Below are 19,169 nucleotides of genomic sequence, written 5' to 3'. Positions count from 1 at the left end.
TATAGTATTCCAAACTGCTATTCAACTTCTCCCAAAATATGCATTGGAGATTCCCTCCCGCCTTGATGTTCTCTACAATCCAGTTTTATTTCTGTTGCCTTCTCCTTCACTGCATCATATTTAGTCCTGTTTTGATCTATTTTTGGAATCTTACTGTATCCAGCTGACGGCCAAGCACCCTTTGCATGATTTCCTTCCAACATTTCATTGGGCTGGAAGGAATAAGAGTGTGCTACAACACATGGCTTCACCGTTAAAGGTGCCACAACATGCCTTTGTTACATATTCTGAACAGCTTTAGTAGGCTACTTCTTATGCAACCTGTAGTGGACATGTAGAAAAGCTAAGATATAATGGAATCAAATATGTACAGTATTTTAACTCAGACAACTCTTAAACTGAATGTACAACTAAAGCCAGAGGCTTTTCTTTTAAGTTTGATGGACAAACAGATCAGAAAAAAAGCATGGAACTTTGTTCTTATATATGACAACAGAAAGACTTTGCTATGCACAGAGATGGAAGGACTGACACACAGAGGTGAAATGCTACCAGTTTGGGCTGGATTACCCAAACTGGTAATAAAAAATGCTTTAAAAAGTTTTTTAAAAGTTCCAATTATCAGTTGTGCAACAATCAGCTGTGCTGGATAATCGTCAGAACTTTTTTTTTACTTTTTAAAGCATTTTTTACTCCCTATTTTCCAGAACCGGTAGTAAAAAATGCTTTAATTTTTTTTAAAAAAAGTTTCAACAACGAGCTGTGCGACAATTCTCTGTGCTGCACAATCATTGGAACTTTTAAAAACTTTTTTTAGCATTTTCTTACTACTTTTTCGCCTGAACCTATAGTAAAAAATGCTTTTAAAAAGTTTTTTTAAAAGTTCCAACCATCAGCTGTGCAACAGTCAGCTGTGCCTGATTGTCTGTGAGGTTCCTGCTTGTTGCAGGGGACATTTTGTGTGAAGTCCAGTTGCTTTCACATTGTGTGTGAGTCAGTTGTGCAGCTTTTGTGTTATTTTTGTGTAAAGTGTGATAGTTGGTTTTTGAGCTTTCTGTGACTCTGTGAGGTTCCTGCTTGTGCAGGGGCCATTTTGTGTGAAGTCCAGCTGCTTTTCCATTGTGACATTAACTTGGCCATGCCCACCCACCCAGTCACATGACCACCAAGCTACACCACTCAGTTACATGACCACCAAGCCACACCCACTTTGTCACAGGACCACCAAGCCACGCCCACCAAGCCACACCCACAGAACCAATAGGGAAATTTTTTGAATTTCACCACTTGACTCACATATATCCATAATGAAAGAATGAATGGTGAAATTAGAGAAATTGACAGAGATAAGGAAATTGATTTGAAAAATAAAGAAATAAAATTTTAATTTTGAGTTTTGATGATTAGATTTGTTTATGATGATAGAACTGTTATGGTTTATTTTAGTTCAAGGGCTCATTGATTTTTAGGTTTTAATCTGTATCGAAAACAGTAGGAAGCTATTTTTCTATAGCTTTTTGTCTGCACACCGCAACTTCTGTTTTTCTGTACCTCTCCTTCTTTCTTTGCTATTTTGTATTTTCTAAATCTAATAAAAGTTTTGAGGAGGAAAAAAAGATACTTCTTAAATATATCACTTTGGAACTGGTGTTATCAGGGCCCATAGAGAATGCAAACATTGCATGATAGTTGTTTTTTTCTATTTTCTACTATCCTTTGTAAAGATGTAACTAAAGACTACTCGTTATTGTATAGCGGCTTCTATAACTTGCAGTATTTCTAAATAGTCAGTGCTGGGTGTGAGACAATTTTATGGATGATAATTGTTCCAGATACAACTACTATTCAGAAAGTGCAACAGAAAAATATAACACCAAATCTGCTATGTTGGTAGGCATGATTTTCAGACTAATGTGTGGTGTAAATTTAGGAGAACTAAGAGAAGTACTTTTGTCCTTCAAAAATCAGTTTTAGATAAAATCTTGACTTTATATATCATTTTTTCAGCAGATTTTTGGATTACATTAGATAAAGAAGTATTTAGACTTCACTGCAAAACTGTTTTTGATAAACCAGATTGGAACAATGTGTGTTAATTTATTTAATATAAATTATATCTAGGAGAGGGATGTGATTTTGTTGTGATGTTTGAAATGGAAATATAACAGAATTCTCCTCTATGCATTAGTTGAAGACATACTTGATGGTGGGGCACCTTTCATGATGAAATGGATGGAAGTCTCCATTTCTCTGATTAAAATTAATAGAAATATGTTGTGTAATGAAGTAAAAGGAGGACAGAATATTAAAATCAATTTGTGAAAGCATCTTTCATTTTGAAAACTTACTCTTTGCTCTTATCTTTTTATTTTCACCTGACTTCCACCTAAATATGCTGAGATAACTTGAAAAAAAGATCTCCCACACTTCAAAGAACACTTCTGAACTTGGTTAACCTATAAGGCTTTCAAGCTGGAACATAAACATCCATTTAATCAAGCTATAATAACTATATACCTTGATGAGGCATTTTGAATTCAACACACCTACAACTGCCACCTTGATGCTATAAACATTTCACTCAGGGAGCCCCTTTTTAGCATGCTAATAATTACTTCTACATGAGAAGGAATTCTTTTTATATATACTGATTGGAAAAAAATAGCAACATAAAGAGCACAAGGAAGAAACTATTGGAAGGCTTAGAGTGGCACGAAACAAAGGTAATTAACTGAATTGTAGACTGTATGTTTCTATAATGTATGTGATACAGAATGAATTAAGGTTTTTTAAAGGAAGAACCCAGAAGATTGCAGTCTATTATGTGAAGTCAATCTCTTGAATGTTGTAATTGTCTGAAGAAATTTTACAGTGCCTCCAAAGATGTATGAGTTTAAACTCCTTTCAGGGAAATAATGACATTTTGTGATGGTGGAAGATCTGGCTAATTTATCTGATCGCTGAAGACAATTATTTTTTAGTCAGGGAAATAAAACTCATATCTCTTGTTCAGTCTTACATTGAAAATAATCTTAAAATCCTTTCACAAATTCCTCTTAATACAATTTGTTAGTAAGAAAATGTGACACCTGATTTGTTTTTTGTCAGCTACAAAACATTTCAGTTTTTGATGATGATTCTCCTTTTCCTCCAATGGAGCAATTTTCATATCCTGAATCTTACAGTCCGGAAGTGTCAGATCAGACAGAGGAATTTTCTCCTTTCTCCATCTCAATCACCCCATTCAAGGCTAGGTTTGTGTGTGTGTTGGGGGGTGGGGGTTAGAAAGACTTTGACAATTTGAATATTATTTATAACCATTTAATCAAAGAAGGAACTTTTTCTACTAGCTGTTTACTCTTGAATTTATTTTCATTATTGATGTTGCTTTCAATGAGACAATTGTCTTATTTGATAATAACAACTGACTTATTAACCTGTATTTTTGTTTAAGTATTTATTTTATTTACACAGCTCAAGCAAAAACTTGTTAGAGTGGGAGGCATGACACAGGGACAGACTTAGATATAGGCATAAGTACAAGTATAGTTGCGGTTCAAATATAGCTAAATATGTTTATTAACTAATAGAAAATGATCTGATCTGGAATACTGCATTCAGTTTTGGTTGCCACAATGTAGAAAAGATGTGGAGACTCTAGAAAGAATGAGAGAAGAGCAACAAAGATGATCAGGGGACTGGAGGCTAAAACATATGAAGAACAGTTGCAGGAACTGGGTATGTCTAGTTTAATGAAAAGAAGGACTAGGGAAGACATGATAGCAGTGTTCCAATATCTCAGGGGTTGCCACAAAGAAGAGGGAGTCAAACTATTATCCAAGGCACTTGAGGGTAGAACAAGAAGCAATGGGTGGAAACTAATCAAGGAGAGAAGCAACTTAAAACTGAGGAGAAATTTCCTGACAGTTAGAACAATTAATCAGTGGAGCAGCTTGCCTCCAGAAATTGTGAATGCCCCAACACTGGAAGTCTTTAAGAAGATGTTGGATAGCCATTTGTCTGAAACAGTATAGGGTTTCCTGTCTAGGCAGGGGGTTGGACTAGAAGACCTCCAAGGTCCCTTCCAACTCTGCTATTGTATTGTATTGATATCAAAGGATGGCAAAATAATCCATAATCTGGATACAGTCTCTAATGAAATAACTCATATTCCCCAACTATTATCCAATGGGCCTTAGGAAAAATATATTTATTTACCTTATAGCATAGAATGTCAGGTAAATCTACAAATACAATACCCAATGCAGTCCTGATGGCCTAAACTGCTGGTGCATTCTGTTCAGGGATTGCATACCTATCCTAAGGGGGCAACAGTTTACATCATCTAATTACCAGTGTTCAGGTTGCTGATTATTCTGGGATTTTCCATCAGTCTTGCCTCACCCTGCCTCATGTTGCATTGCCTCGCATTTGGCAAGGTCCAGCACCAGTTTCCATTCTCTCCACACACACAAACACAGCTAAGAAAAAAAAATAGAAAAAATATAGACTGCGGTGAGTAGGGGGTCTGCATCCAATCCAGCAGTAAGATTGCCACTTACCCAAAGCCCTTCCAGCTGACAGGTCCTATCCCAAGGTTTAATTTTCGTGGGCTCCTTTCCTAGAAACTAGGCATGGATAGAAACATTTTAAGCTAGGAAAGAAGAAAGGAAGGGCCATATTATTTTAAAAAGCAGGAGGAAAGAAGGGTTTGTGCAGCTCTAAATAGGCCTTGTAGACTGAATGTCTTTGATAAGGTAAAGGAAATACATTATTGTGTAACATCTTGTAGCAAAACCTGGAATTATAGTATGGTCAGTTTTACCTTCCTAGGAAGAATGGTTAAAAAATCTTTGCTTAATTTTACAGCCTTAGAGCCAGACCATTGGTTCTTAAACCAGGGGACAAATTTGACCAGAGGGGTCACAATTTGGAGAAATATTGCTCAAATAAGCTTGATTTTATTATTTGTTCCTATTATGTTTGGACAAGTGCTGGTCCAGGCAGAGTAACAGTTTGGTTTGACAGGATTCTGGCTATGTTCAATCCTATTTTCAAAAGCTGAAATGCTTCCAGTGCCTCATTTGCATAATTTCCTTCTACAAATTGTAAACACAAGGTTAAAGGGAGAAATGGTTGTAAACCTCTGGAATAGGATCGCAACTCATTATTCAGCTGTGCCATGCCTGGCTTTGGTTCCCTCATTTCCATTTTTGCTGTCTTTTTGTACCTTCTGTTTCGCTTAGATTGTGTATGCACATCAGTGGTGGGTTCCGCATCCCATTCCAACTGGTACAATTGGAATGGGCCCGGCGTCATCCACATGGATGCACGCAAAATGTGTGTGTGTCGTACCTGCCAGTGACATCTCCACAAAGCCTCCACGACGCTCCAGCTGCTCAGTGGAGGGTCGCGCAGGCGCTGTATGCGCCATGCATGTGCACAGAAGTGCCGAAGGCTTTAAAGGACAGGTAAGAAGCTTGGGCAGGTGGGTGGGCCCTCCAGAGCACTATACCAGAATGGTACCGGTGCTCGGGGCAGGCTCCGGTATGCCCATACCAGGGCGTACCACCTGCAACCCACCACTGATGCACATAGACTTTTCTTCCCCATCATAATTAAAGCTAGGTAGTTAATGCTTCTACTGTACCATCTTCATTTTAAATGAGTGGGAAACAATTCCCCATGCCACCTCTTATGACCATATGCACCAAGTGGAAGTAGGTAAAGCAGCTTGCCAACTCATTGCAAATGCTTCATTTGCAATCAAGGTGATAGTGGACAGCTTTAGAGTGTATGTACCTCCTGCTTCAGCATCTGGAAAGGTTAAATTTAGCTCACAGAATGAAGTTTTTGTGGCCAAATTCATACAGCAAGAAATAGTTTTGGGTGGTTTTTTTCTTTTCTTCAGAAACATACCACCTGTATGCAACAAACTTGGCTGTGATTATTTGCTAATAGATCACCAGCAATTCTTGATTTCAGGGATCCTCTAGCATCAAGGACTTCTACAAGAAAAAATAACTTCAGAAGCTACACTATATTGCCAAAAGTATTTGCTCACCTGCCTTTACTCGCAAATGAACTTACTGTAAGTGGCATCCCATTCCTAATCCATAGGGTTCAATATGACATCGGTCCACACTTTGCAGCTATAACAACTTCAACTCTTCTGGGAAGGCTGTCCACAAGGTTTAGGAGTGTGTTTATGGGAATTTTTGATCATTCTTCCATAAGCGCATTTGTGAGGTCACACACTGATGTTTGATGAGTTTACGTGGCCTACCACTTCGTGGCTGAGTTGCTGCCATTCCCAAACACTTCCACGTTCTTATAACACAGCTGACAGTTGACTGTGGAATATTTAGGAGCGAGGAAATTTCACAACTGGATTTGTTGCACAGGTGGCATCCTATCACAGTTCCATGCTGGAATTCACTGAGCTCCTGAGAGCGACTCATTCTTTCACAAATATGTGTAAAAACAGTCTGCATGCCTAGGTACTTGATTTTATACACCTGTGGCCATAGAAGTGATTGGAACAACTGATTCTGATTATTTGGATGGGTGAGCGAATACTTTTGGCAATATAGTGTATGTTAATAGACTACCACTATCAGCCACACTCTATGTAAGACTTTTCTTTAGTCATAGTCTCATATTTGTACATTCATATTTTTGGCTATATGAATTAGAGCAAAAATCTAATCTCTCATTATTAATATCAGTACGAATAATTGAAAGCACTTTTTAAATGATTACAAGTTCAAAGACTCCCAAAAGCAATCATAGCTATCTTGGTTTAGGGAAATCCATCAGTTGTAATCCACATCCAAATGGTATTTTCAGATCTTTTGCAAAATACTTCTAGTTCTCCACTGAATGTATGAGAAGATATTTTGAACAAGGAACTAGCCCAGATGGCTTATACATTGAAAAATGGATCATTGTCAGTATTTTCTCTTGCTCTGTATGATTATGCCAGCTGTTGGCTTGTCCAAGCAAAGCAGAAAGGAAAGCTTGGACCAAACTCATTAGTTTTTATTCACCCTGTGTGTGTGTGTATTTGTGTACATGTGTGCTTATCCAAAATTAATCTATTATTTTAGGGTGTCAAAGCAGTGCAGAGTCTGGAAAACTCTGACTTAGGCAATGCTAATAAAAGAGAAGTTATTTTTCAGTGTGAAATAAATGCAAGGATATATGCGTACCAATCAATCTGTATCTCAAGGTTATTATTGCATCTGAAAATATCTCTAAGGCAATACTCTAAGTAATTGTATCTGAGATGACTAAGATTTTACTGAAAAAGATCCAAATGAACAAGAGATAAATGGGAAAACAATCACTGTGCTCCATGTTAAATGCCATCCTTTATTTCAGATAGTCAAGTACACCAGTAAACTTTATGCTTATTTCTCAAGGTTTTCCCCCCCAGTAAAGGACAGAGAGAAGTTTTTCTAAACTAATATGATAAATGTTACCATACAATAGAAATGAAGGTATGGAATTCTGAATTCTTTTAAAATATTAGGAACTATTTATATTTGCTTATATTTACCATGGTTCTTTAGCTTGGTATAGACTTCCCAACAACAATAACAAAGAAAAAAATGAATGACTAGTAATTTATAAATTAATGCTACCTGAAATTAATGACATATCTATAATTGAAAGATGTTTTCTCAATTTAATAACATTTTATTCCGTCTAATAGCAGAAGCCCAATACTCTTGTATTATATTTGTGACATAATAAGCAGACAACATAAATAAAAGTTATATAATGCAAAAATCACAGAAGCCCATTACTATTGTTTCACATTGAGTCAGAAAACAATTAAGGTTTGAAGAAGCAAGAAAAATGCTTATCTTTAAAATTGCACTGCACTGGAATAAAATATTAATCAGTTGACAAGCAGCCCATTCACTTAAGGGCCTTTATAAATAGATCAAAGAGAGGAGAAAATATAACAGGATAGGGTGATAAAAATACTAATATCTGATACACACCAATATGATTTGCCCTTCAGAGCATCAAGTTTGAAAGTATTGCACACTTGTTTTATTACCTGTATCACTAATTGTCTTCCTTAACCAATATGCATTCATTCATACCTAGCACATATACATCCTACTCACAAAAACTTCAGGAAATTATTTTATGTGGAAGACTATTTTGTATGGAATGAGAATTGGGATAAGTTCCTCACTAGATGTAACCTAGACTACAGCCATATGGCATTAATATTTTTGTATATTTTTTGTAATTTCAGAACTGCAGTAAAAACTAAGAATTTATTAATCCAAGGTTGCCATTGTCTGTCACTATCACTGTCATATTTTGTCCACAGAGTAGATGGGATTTTCACAAAATTATACCAAATAACTAAGATTTAGAAACACCCCCCCCCCAACAAAATCAGAAAGTTCATCAAAATAGAAACAAAGTAAGCAAATCATCTGAATTGTAGTTTGTAGGCTTTATGTTTATATCCCTAGTATCTGGCCAGGGTGCTATTGAATTTATGGTAGCTTTGCCATAAAGAGAGAGGAAAACATATTCAATTTACTGCCAATGGGAAAAATGAACTTCCCTTTTACTGCAGTGGTATGTTTTTAAGGATGTCAACCTATTTTCCAAAGCTCCTGAAGGCAAGACAAGAAACAATGGATGAAAGCTAATCAAAGAAAGAGCTAAACTAGAACTAAGGAGAAATTTCCTGACCATATAAACAATTGACCAGTGGAACAGCTTGCCTTCAGAAATTGTGGGGGCTCTATCATTGGAGGCTTTTAAGAGACTGGACAGACAGTAGTCTGAAATAGTATAGGATCTCCTGCTTGAGCAGGGAGTTGGACTAGAAGACTTCCAAGGCCTCTTCCAACTCTGATATTCTATGCTCTATGTGTATGCAGGTGTTTGTGCATGTTTACATGTGTGACCTTTGAACTCTTCTGGTATAACCCTTGGTGCTCAGCAGGATGGGTAGCATATAAATTAAATAATAAAATACTGCTTATTGCTAGAAATAAAGATGGGACTTTCTGATTCACTAGAACACCACTTTAAAAGATAACAACAGCCTGAATCAGGCTTCATTCCTCAAATGGCATTCATGCAATTTTGTTGGCAGCTTTAAGGATGAGAGTAGTCATTGCCTTCTTCTGGGAGGATATTTTTTTAGCCCACAGTCTATTCAGAAGCTGTGGAATTCTCTAATGTTTCTCCATCCAAATACTAACCCGCTTAATGTGCTGGAACTTCAAGGTAAGCTACGATTGCTAATTACTGAGACAAGCTTCTGCATCTGAAATATTGATTGATCTTTCTACCACATATTCTTCCCATTGCTAATGATAAGCTATCACATTTGACTCTGCAAAATATGTATTGGATTCCAACTCAAACACTATCCTCCCAGATTCATTGGCTGATCAACAACTAAAAAGTCTGCGGTCCATTTCTCAGATTTGCTAGAAGGATGCTAATCTTTTCTCAGTTTTGCAATGAATATTCTGAAGCATATCTCCACCTTACCAGGCTTCTTCTATGCACTATCCCTAGCCTTTAGAACTCTACTCTAAACTACTATTGGCATCATTTATCCTCCCTCCCTCCCCTCCTATTGTGGCAAAAGACCTGTACTAATTAGCAAATGCAGAATGATTATTGGACAATTTATTTTCAAATGTCATGATTCATAGAGATCTCTATATTGTCTGTCCATCAAGGGAACCTAAAATGGGGTGGGCAGTGCCGTACAGTCTTCACATAATCCAGGTTTCCAAAACCCAAAGAACCAGTTGAATGATTTTATGGGGCCTTTTGATATGAGCATCTTTGCAATTCATTTTGGTCATGGATTGGAACTTTGAAAACATATGCGATGGCATGTGATGAAGCATAGAACAAACTATTCAAAGGAAAAACAGTAAAGATCATTCGAAGGCACGGGATAAGATACCATCAATATGCGGACGATACCCAGTTGTATCTGTCCGCCCCATGCCAACTCAATGAAGCGGTGGACGTGATGAACCGGGGTCTTGAGGCCATTATGGACTGGATGAGGGCTAACAAGCTTGTACTCAACCCGGAGAAGACCGAGTGGCTGTTGTGTTTTCCTCCCAACAATTCGACCAGTGTTCCATCGCTCAGGCTGGGGGGTCAAATTCTACACCCCTCAGAGAGGGTTCGCAACTTGGGAGTCCTCCTGGACCCACAGCTGACTTTCGACCATCATTTGATGGCTGTGACCAGGGGGGCATTTGCCCAGGTTCGCCTGGTGCGCCAGTTGCGACCCTACCTGAATCGGGAGGCTCTCACAACAGTCACTCAAGCCCTTGTGACCTCTAGACTGGAATACTGCAATGTGCTCTACATGGGGCTGCCCTTGAAGAGCATCTGGCGACTTCAGCTAGTCCAGAACGCAGCCGCGCGAGTGATTGTGGGTGCACCTCGGTTCACCCACATAACACCTATCCTCCGCGAGCTGCGCTGGCTACTGGTTGATCTCCGGGTGCGCTTCAAGGTGCTACTTGTCACTCATAAAGCCCTTCATGGTAGTGGGTCTGCGTACTTGAGAGACCGCCTTCTGCCAATTACCTCCCTGCGACCAATTAGATCACATAGATTAGGCCTCCTCCGAGTTCCATCTGCCAGTCAGTGCCGACTGGCAACTACAAGGAGGAGAGCCTTCTCAGTAGTAGCTCCGACCCTTTGGAACGATCTCCCCGTGGAGATTCGTACCCTCACCACCGTCCAGGCCTTCCGCACAGCCCTTAAGACCTGGCTAGCCCGTCAGGCCTGGGGACAAAGATAACTGCCCCCACCCGAATGATGAATGAATGTTGCTTATTATTTTACTTTATGTTTTGTATGTGTTATTGTTTGTATATCCCTTCCCCTCATTTTATGTAAGCCGCCCTGAGTCCCCTCAGGGAAAAGGGCGGCCTATAAGTGTTAATAAATACTCAAATAATACTCAAAATAAGGCCTATTCAAATTCTAACCTCTCTTTTATGCATTTACAGTTTTATTTTTGTGAATTTGGGGTGGGGTCAAGCTTGTTATTTTATTATTATATTAATTTCTTCCTGGAAATTGGTTTGCAAGAAATCTTAAATTCAAGGTCAGCTTGATTTACAAAGGAGTGTTAGTGCTAGTGTCTTGGTAACTAATGAGAATTGACAAGATTTCTCTCTTGAAGTAAAACATCTGGGATTTAGTTCCCAGTGAGAATTGTACATGCTGTCTGAATTTATCAAGTTTAAAATAGGAACCGAAATGTAGAGAGAACACTTTGGTAGAGAACACTTTCTACATCCATTTATTTTCACAAACTAACTGCGCTTCAAAATAATAAAAAAGTAATTCATTAACAAAATTATATAATCAATGCAACAGCATTTTCCATATATGCTTTGGCTGTTTCCCAGTTTCTTGAGCCATTGTCCTTTAAAAGGAAAGGAGAAAAAAGACTTCAAACTATTTGTAAAAAAAACCTGTCAAAAAACCTGGAAAGCTTTTCATTTTCTTTTTTTTTTTACTTTGCTCTGTTTCCATTCTCATAGCTATCAACCCATATCATTCTCCAAAATACAACCCTAAAAATAAATGCCACAAATTATAGGTCTTTCTTTCCTGCAGTGTTACGGTCCATCATTTGCAAGTGTATTCAAAATCACATTCTCCCTCTTTTGGATAGGTCACAAAGCCAGCAAAAATCAATAGAACGGTTTTATTACATGTCTTTAACCATTGTGTTACATAACTGAATGGGATTTTATGAAAAGTAAATGAGGTTCTTATGAATGGCCTTCTGGACCAAAGAATTAAATACAAAACGAAATAACCTTAGTTCTACGTATCACATTTAGATGCTATGAATAAGTGATAACAAAAGGGAAATTGTGAATAAAGAAAAGTATATGTGTCCCAGAATGATGTTGCAGTCTGAGTTGCTCACGGGAACCAAAGGTTTATTCTTTCAAGCTTTTGGATTCATGCTGGACCCCATCATCAGAAAATATGTGCATTGTTGTACGCATTGTATTTATATGGTGCCTGGTTTGTAATATGGTATGTAGGAGAGCCTTCTCTGTGGCTGCTCCGACCCTCTGGAATGACCTCCCTGTGGAGATTCGGACCCTCACCACCTTTCAGGCTTTCTGCAAAGCCATCAAGACCTGGCTGTTCTGGCAGGCCTGGGGCTGATGAGTTCCCAGCCCCACTCGAATTGTTGTGACTGTTGTGAGTTTTTTAAACTGTTCTTTGTAATTTGTTTCTCGTCTTGTTTGTTCTTGTATTGTTCCCTTCCCCTTGGTTTGTTAGCCACCCTGAGTCCCTTTGGGAATAGGGCACAAGTTTAATAAATCTAACCTAACCTAACCTATGTAAGCTATGTCAGTTGTTAATTAGGATGTTGATGGCTGGCTATTAAGACATTTGTTGTTTCCTTGTGTCACTGTGGTCAACTCCTAAGTACCTAATATGCTGGTGGTAAATCAGCACTAAAGGGAAGATGTCTATATAATGATCTTATGGTGGAACTAAGTTTAATCAGAAGCAATGCTGAAGTCCACATATATGACCTACCCTTTGATCTATATTGAAGATATTAAATTAGTCCCAGAATAGACTGAAGAAACTACACCAGTTATCGCCAAATAATACTTTACAATTCCTAAATTATATATACAAAAAATCAATATAATGCAGAAAATAATGCCAGGGAATACTTCATCAATTCAGTTCTTCTGTGGCTACTGAAGAGAAAGAAAAAAAATCCAAATATGTATGTGAAAAATTTAATATCCAGAACATTAAAGAATAACTCATTATATAAGTGTGGTTTTTCAAAGTTAATAATTTTGTTTTGGAGGAAGGTTGCCTTGGTTTAAAGGTCAAACAAATACATGACATCTGAAAGAGGGGAACCTTGATCTAAGTTTGGCACATGAATAAATGCACCACTGCAACCATGACTGATTGATGTTCAGCCCCACAGAAATGAGCTCCAGGACTGCATGTGAGCCATACAATTACCACATTCCTGATGATATTTCTAAAAAGCAGAGAAGACAGCCTCGTGTCTCCATGTGATCCCTCCATGTGATTTTCTGTCTTTTGTACAGGCTGTCCTTGACCTACAACCATTCATTTAGTGATGGTTCAAAGTGACAATGGCACTGAAAAAGTGACTTATGACTGTTTTTCATACTTACAACCATTACAGCACTCCCTTGGTCATGTGATCAGAATTCAGATGCTTGGCAACTGGCATGTGTTTATCATGGTTGCAGCATCCTGGGCAGTGAGGAAATTCATTTTTTTTTTTTACTATCGGTTCTGTGGTGTGGCTTGGTGGGCGTGGCAGGGGAATGATATCTCCATTCCCATCCCACTCTGGAGCCAGCCAGAGGTGGCATTTGCCAGTTTTCCAAACTAGTCAACATTTCTGCTAACGGTTCTCCAGAACCTGCTGAATTGCACCCCTGGTCCTGGGGTGTCATGCGATCACCTTTTGTGACCTTCTGATAAGCAAAGTCAGTAGGGAAGCCATTTAACAACCGTGTTACTATCTTAACAACAGCAGCAATTCACTTAACAACTGTGACAACAGGGGAAAAACTCACTTAACAACTGTCTTGCTAAGAATAGAAATGTTGGACTCACTTGTGGTCATAAGTAGGGGACTACCTTTATAGGAAGAATTGCAAGAATGATGGACTGTGATTACAGAAAATTTATGTGTTGAAAAGTTTGTGAATTTCAAAAGGGGGAATTCCAGAAGGGGGAATTCCAGAAGGGGGTTATAACAAGATGATAAATCATTTAAACATGTGTTAAATCATTTAGGATTTTTATACTTCCTGATTTATTAGAATAGAATAACAGAGTTGGAAGGGACCTTGGAGGTCTTCTAGTCCAATGCTACACCACTTCAGACATTTTAGACAAATGGTTATCCAACATCTTCTTAAAATCTTCCAGTGAGTGTTGAAGCATTCACAACTTCTGGAGGCAAGTTGTTCCACTGATTAATTGTTCTAACTGTCAAGAAATGTCTCTTTAGTTCCAACTTGTTTCTCTCCTTGATTACTTTCCACCCATTGCTTCTTGTTCTACCCTCAGGTGCTTTGGAAAATAGTTTGACTACCTCTTCTTTCTGGCAACCCGTAGATATTGGAACACTGCTATCATGTCTTCCCTAATCCCTTGTACAAACAGATAATTTAAAGTAGGGCAGGAATAGGGAACACTTACACATTCATTTTAAAAGAATTATTTATACATTAATTCACACAAATGTAGGAATTATGAGTTAAGGAGGTGGTGGTAAATGTTAACTCACATAATAATGCTTGCTTATTACAAGTCAGCTTTCATGTATGAAAATTTTTTTGATACTTCCACTGTGCTTTTTCTGAAGGTATGGGGATACTTAAGCCGATGTCAATATTAAATCAAACTTTTAATTCTAATAAGCAGCTTCATACATAGCTTAAGCCTATTATAAGCCACCAAGCAGGCTCTTGTTTATTTCAAATCAAAAGTGAAAGTGGCAAAGAGTATTCCACCTGATCAAAATATCAGATATGGAGACTTGATCTTCTTGTGAAATATTAATTTGTTTTAATAATATCCAGACTATTGAAAAAATATTTTAAAATTCATGTTGAACCTTCTTTTTCTCAAGTACCTCTTCTGCATATGTAGTCTATATTTTTTTTTGTATGCCATTCTTCCTATTCAGGCTGAATGCTGATGACAAAGCTAGATGGTCAATGTTTGGTTGTAATGCATCGAAACTTGGAGCCAGAAAGCCAACAGAAAATGGGAACACAATATAAGACACAGAGTGTAAAAAGAAGTACCCACCTTTAAAGTCACCGTTACTGCATCTGTTAGAGATAGTCTTCATTTAACCATCAATATACACATAGAAATAAGCCATGTAAATTACCATCATATAAACCACCGTTCAAAAGAGACAACAAAAAGCCAAGGAGAAAGCAAAAAAGACCAGAAAATATTCTATCCATCAAGCTACACCTAAATAAACAGGAATTAACAGCAGACAAACAATTCAGCAGAAAACAATAAATAATTAGCAAGCAGAAACAAATACACACACACACACACACACACACACACACACACACACACACACACACCAATACTGGCATGGAATTCTATTGTATATAAACAGGGAGAAAATCCCACCCTCATTAGGACTGATGATGTTACCTAGTGGGTAATAAAACATCTGCAAGCAAACAACCAAGCTCAGAGAGTACCAAGAACTTCCCAGAGTTTCTTTGGGGAGATGGGTGGCATGAAAGTTTTAGAAATAAATAATCATAATCAACTAATAGACAAGCTAAATTTTATTGAACAGGTAGTCTCAACTTACAACCACAATTGAAACCAAAATTTATGTTGCTAAATGGGCCATTTGTTAAGTGAGTTTTGCCTCATTTTATGACATTTCTTTCCACAGTTTAGTGCATCATTACAGTTGTTTAGTTAATCACCGGGTTGTTAAATGAATCTGGCTTCCCTATTGACTTTGTTTTTCAGAAAATTGCAAAAATTGATCACATGATCCTGGGATATTGCAACCATCATAAATATGAACCAGTTGCCAAGCATCTGAATTTTGATCCCTTGACCATGGGGATCCTGCGATGGTTATAATTGGGGAAAATGTCCATAAGTCACTTTTTTCAGTGGTGTTGTAACTTGGAACAGTTACTAAACAAACTGTTATAAGTTGAGGATTACCTGTATGTATATTTTTAAACATTTTCCACATTATCATATTAAATGTTAATATTTCCTAGAACTGTAGAATATAAAACTCACATTCCCATCATGAACTATAAAGCCACTTAAAGTAGCTGAATTGATATCAGTATTAATACTACTTTCATATTAACCATTTGATTAGTGCATTACTATCAGAAATACAAGTATACACACAAACACACACACATACACATACACAGAAAGACACAGTTGTTTATTTAATGGCCCACAACAGGAATTTGAGTTGGATCTGACCTTTTTTAGTGATTAGATCAGACTCACTGGTTACTATACCATTTAATTGGAATTCAAATCTAGAAGGCTCTTCTCTACTTTTACTGAAGTAATTTTCAGTTCAAGGTCATAATTTTAATGAATGATGTAATTGAAAGTAACTTTCTTAGCTTGAAGGGAGATTATAATAGAAACCATCCATTTTTTTATTAATGAAATTCATAGCTGTATACCCCATGCTTTTGGACTTTATGTAGATGTGAATTCAAATTTTAGTTTTTCAGTTTTCCTTCTAACACTAGCTTACAAAAATTCCAGAACTTTTTACTTCATAGACATTTCATTCATCTCAATATTCACAACTAGGGAATGAGAGAATTTGAAGTTGACTTTACAGTCCTGGAATTTTGATCACATGGAGATCTAAAACATTCTTTAATGGCTTATTGTGAATAAGGAGATTATTGAATTCCCTATCTTTTTTTTTGTATTGCAATAGGGAACTACAGAATTAAATATAAAGTATAAAACGTAGCCTAAGAATAAACATAGCATAACCTTTAATATGAATGTTTTGGATAAGTTACAACCAAATGCCAATGTTATAAAGGACTATCAGTGTGATATATTAAGGCATCACTGCTATTTAACACTCTGTGACTTCATTTTTAGTTCATCTTGGAGACATCCTAGGAAATATAACTTGAAAGCAAGAAAGTATAAAATATTACTAAATTGAACCTGTTTGAGAACTAAAAAAAATATAGTGAACAGGGTCATTAAAGGACATTTGATTAGTTTATGATTAAGTTCTGCTTAACTGATATAAAAAATATTTATAACAGAAATGTGTGGTCTGCATTTTACTAGAAGTTTCTTCTCAATGCACTGGAATAAAAAGTTTTCAGTTTTTAGTGTAAGCAATTACTTCTAAATATAAATTATATAGCAATAGCAATAGCAGTAGACTTATATACCGCTTCATAGGCCTTTCAGGCCTCTCTAAGCGGTTTACAGAGAGTCAGCATATTGCCCCCAACAATCTGGGTCCTCATTTTACCCACCTCGGAAGGATGGAAGGCTGAGTCAACCCTGAGCCGGTGAGATTTGAACCGCTGACCTGCTGATCTAGCAGTAGCCTGCAGTGCTGCATTTAACCACTGCGCCACCTTGGCTCCCATCAAGCCTGAAGATAAACATTCTTATACTGCAAATGATTTTTATCTCCTTTCAATTAACACAAATGGCAAATAATTTACATCTGGCCACAGAAAAGGGCTCTGAAGATACAGGCAGATATTTGTTCTATATTTGGTTGGAGTAAAAGGTCTTCTGGATAGATCACATTCGTGATAAGAAAGTTTCTATTCAATTCCTTCTGGTGCTTAGTATGGAATACTGTACTTCTTTGATTCTCTTTTCACTGTCTCAAAATTATGTCAGATCAAATATTGGATTGAGAATCCACAATATTTTAGATCTAGTTAATGTTTTACTTCTAGGATGACAGAAGCTACCCCAAAGGATTAAGTAAACAAGAGAGTCCTCAATCAAAATTAAATTTAACTATAATGTTAAACAATCTAGCCAAATGGATAAACTAGTCCAAATTTTAGAAACAATATAGAACTAGAGTCACTTAGAAAAACCTTGAGCATGATTATTAGGAATTGAGACCATATTGCTTCAAGAGGCCTTGGATGTTTATATTTGCCAATCTATGAGCCACATAAAAGACAGCTGATCATCTTAAAAATATTTATAAGTAGCAAGAACATAATTACCATTTTCACTGTGGGCAAAATGCAGAAAGCATCACTGCTCTTGAGGTCCCAATTAATAAATCCTTTATTTGTTCTCCTTAACAGCAGAAGATTGAAAAGAAGCTGCCAATTGTTTAAAGACTTTGTTTTACTCTATGCAGATACGATTACTCTTACAGCAATGTCTATGGCTTGCAAGCCACTTAGTCAAGGCCATTACTTTTGTTTTGCCATAAGTGGTAATGAGTCTTTCCTTTCCTTTCTACAATGTGAGACCATGGCTTGAAGTCTCGTGTGTTATATAAGATCGTTTAATCAATAGTATTGAGAAGGACTGATCCAGATTTATTTGCAATGTTTGGTAAGTGGAACCTGATTTTTGTTATAGGGTTGATTTAAATGTTGAAAAGAAAGCAGGCTAAGCTATCCAGCCCTGTACATATTCAAAGAAGCAAAAATCTCATAGAAAGTTTTCATGAAAGAATGAGAGGTAAAGAATAGAATCATGAAAACTGCAATAGGAATCTCCATCCACCTTTTATTAATGAGTTCATTAAAAAGAGTTACGTTCAATGTTTTTCAATGTGTTTTGCATCTTGGATTGATCTCATTTATGAGATCAGACACTAAAATAATTCTTTTGCCAATAATTGGTTGCTAAAATCTAACACTCCTCCTATTATATTTTCAACATCCTCACAATCTCGCACCACATCCTTGCTTCATCCCTTTTTGTTTAGAATAAGTATCTAATCTTCATTGAACATGTTTATTAATCTCAATATTGTAGAATAGAAGGCGAGATTCATTCAGAGGCTTTTTCTAGGAACTGAGTCAAATGCCACCTTTCAATGAATAAAAACAGAATAAAAATCTGTCAGAATCAGAGTACTGCTTTGCACCTGGCTTGTTCAGTATCCATTAGATTGTTCTGAAGTAGCCAGTTGATTAACAGGTAAAATTCCTGCTCTGTACTGTAATTGATCAATTATATTTAAGTGATGAATAGACAAAATTAGTTATGTCTACTTTCTTGGAAATTAGCATTGTAATTAAATGATTTCATTTTTTCTGGAGATCTGTAGGAAGTGATCCATATGAGTAAATAAAGATGCCAAGAGAGGCAGTCATCACTTTACAACTGCCCTATTTATCAACAGTTCAAAGTGGTGCTGAAAATGTAAGTTTCTTGCACCTAAACCAATGCAGTGTCCCCACACTCATGAGATAATTGACATAATTGACAAACTATGTATAAGGTAAAAATACTATAAAATACTATAAAGTTGTCCTCTCCAATTTCCTGGGTATTCTATTCTTGCAAGAGAAGTTATCTCTCTTGGGTTGGGTAACAAG

At 36.9% G+C, this 19,169-nt stretch overlaps 1 protein-coding gene across 1 annotated transcript in view; it reads left to right on the top strand.

The window, feature by feature from the left end:
* The window catches only part of GABRG3 (gamma-aminobutyric acid type A receptor subunit gamma3), a gene marked incomplete at its 5' end in the record, with an annotated part of 443,827 nt that overhangs the window by 138,354 nt on the left and 286,304 nt on the right, over window positions 1-19,169 (top strand). The gene's annotated exons all lie outside the window — the stretch shown is intronic.

Source organism: Thamnophis elegans, chromosome 11 (assembly GCF_009769535.1).
Source record: "Thamnophis elegans isolate rThaEle1 chromosome 11, rThaEle1.pri, whole genome shotgun sequence".
In the NCBI taxonomy this organism is placed as follows: Eukaryota; Metazoa; Chordata; class Lepidosauria; order Squamata; family Colubridae; genus Thamnophis; species Thamnophis elegans.
The sequence above is the reverse complement of the archived record's forward strand: the minus strand, read 5'-3'. Positions and strand labels throughout refer to the sequence as shown.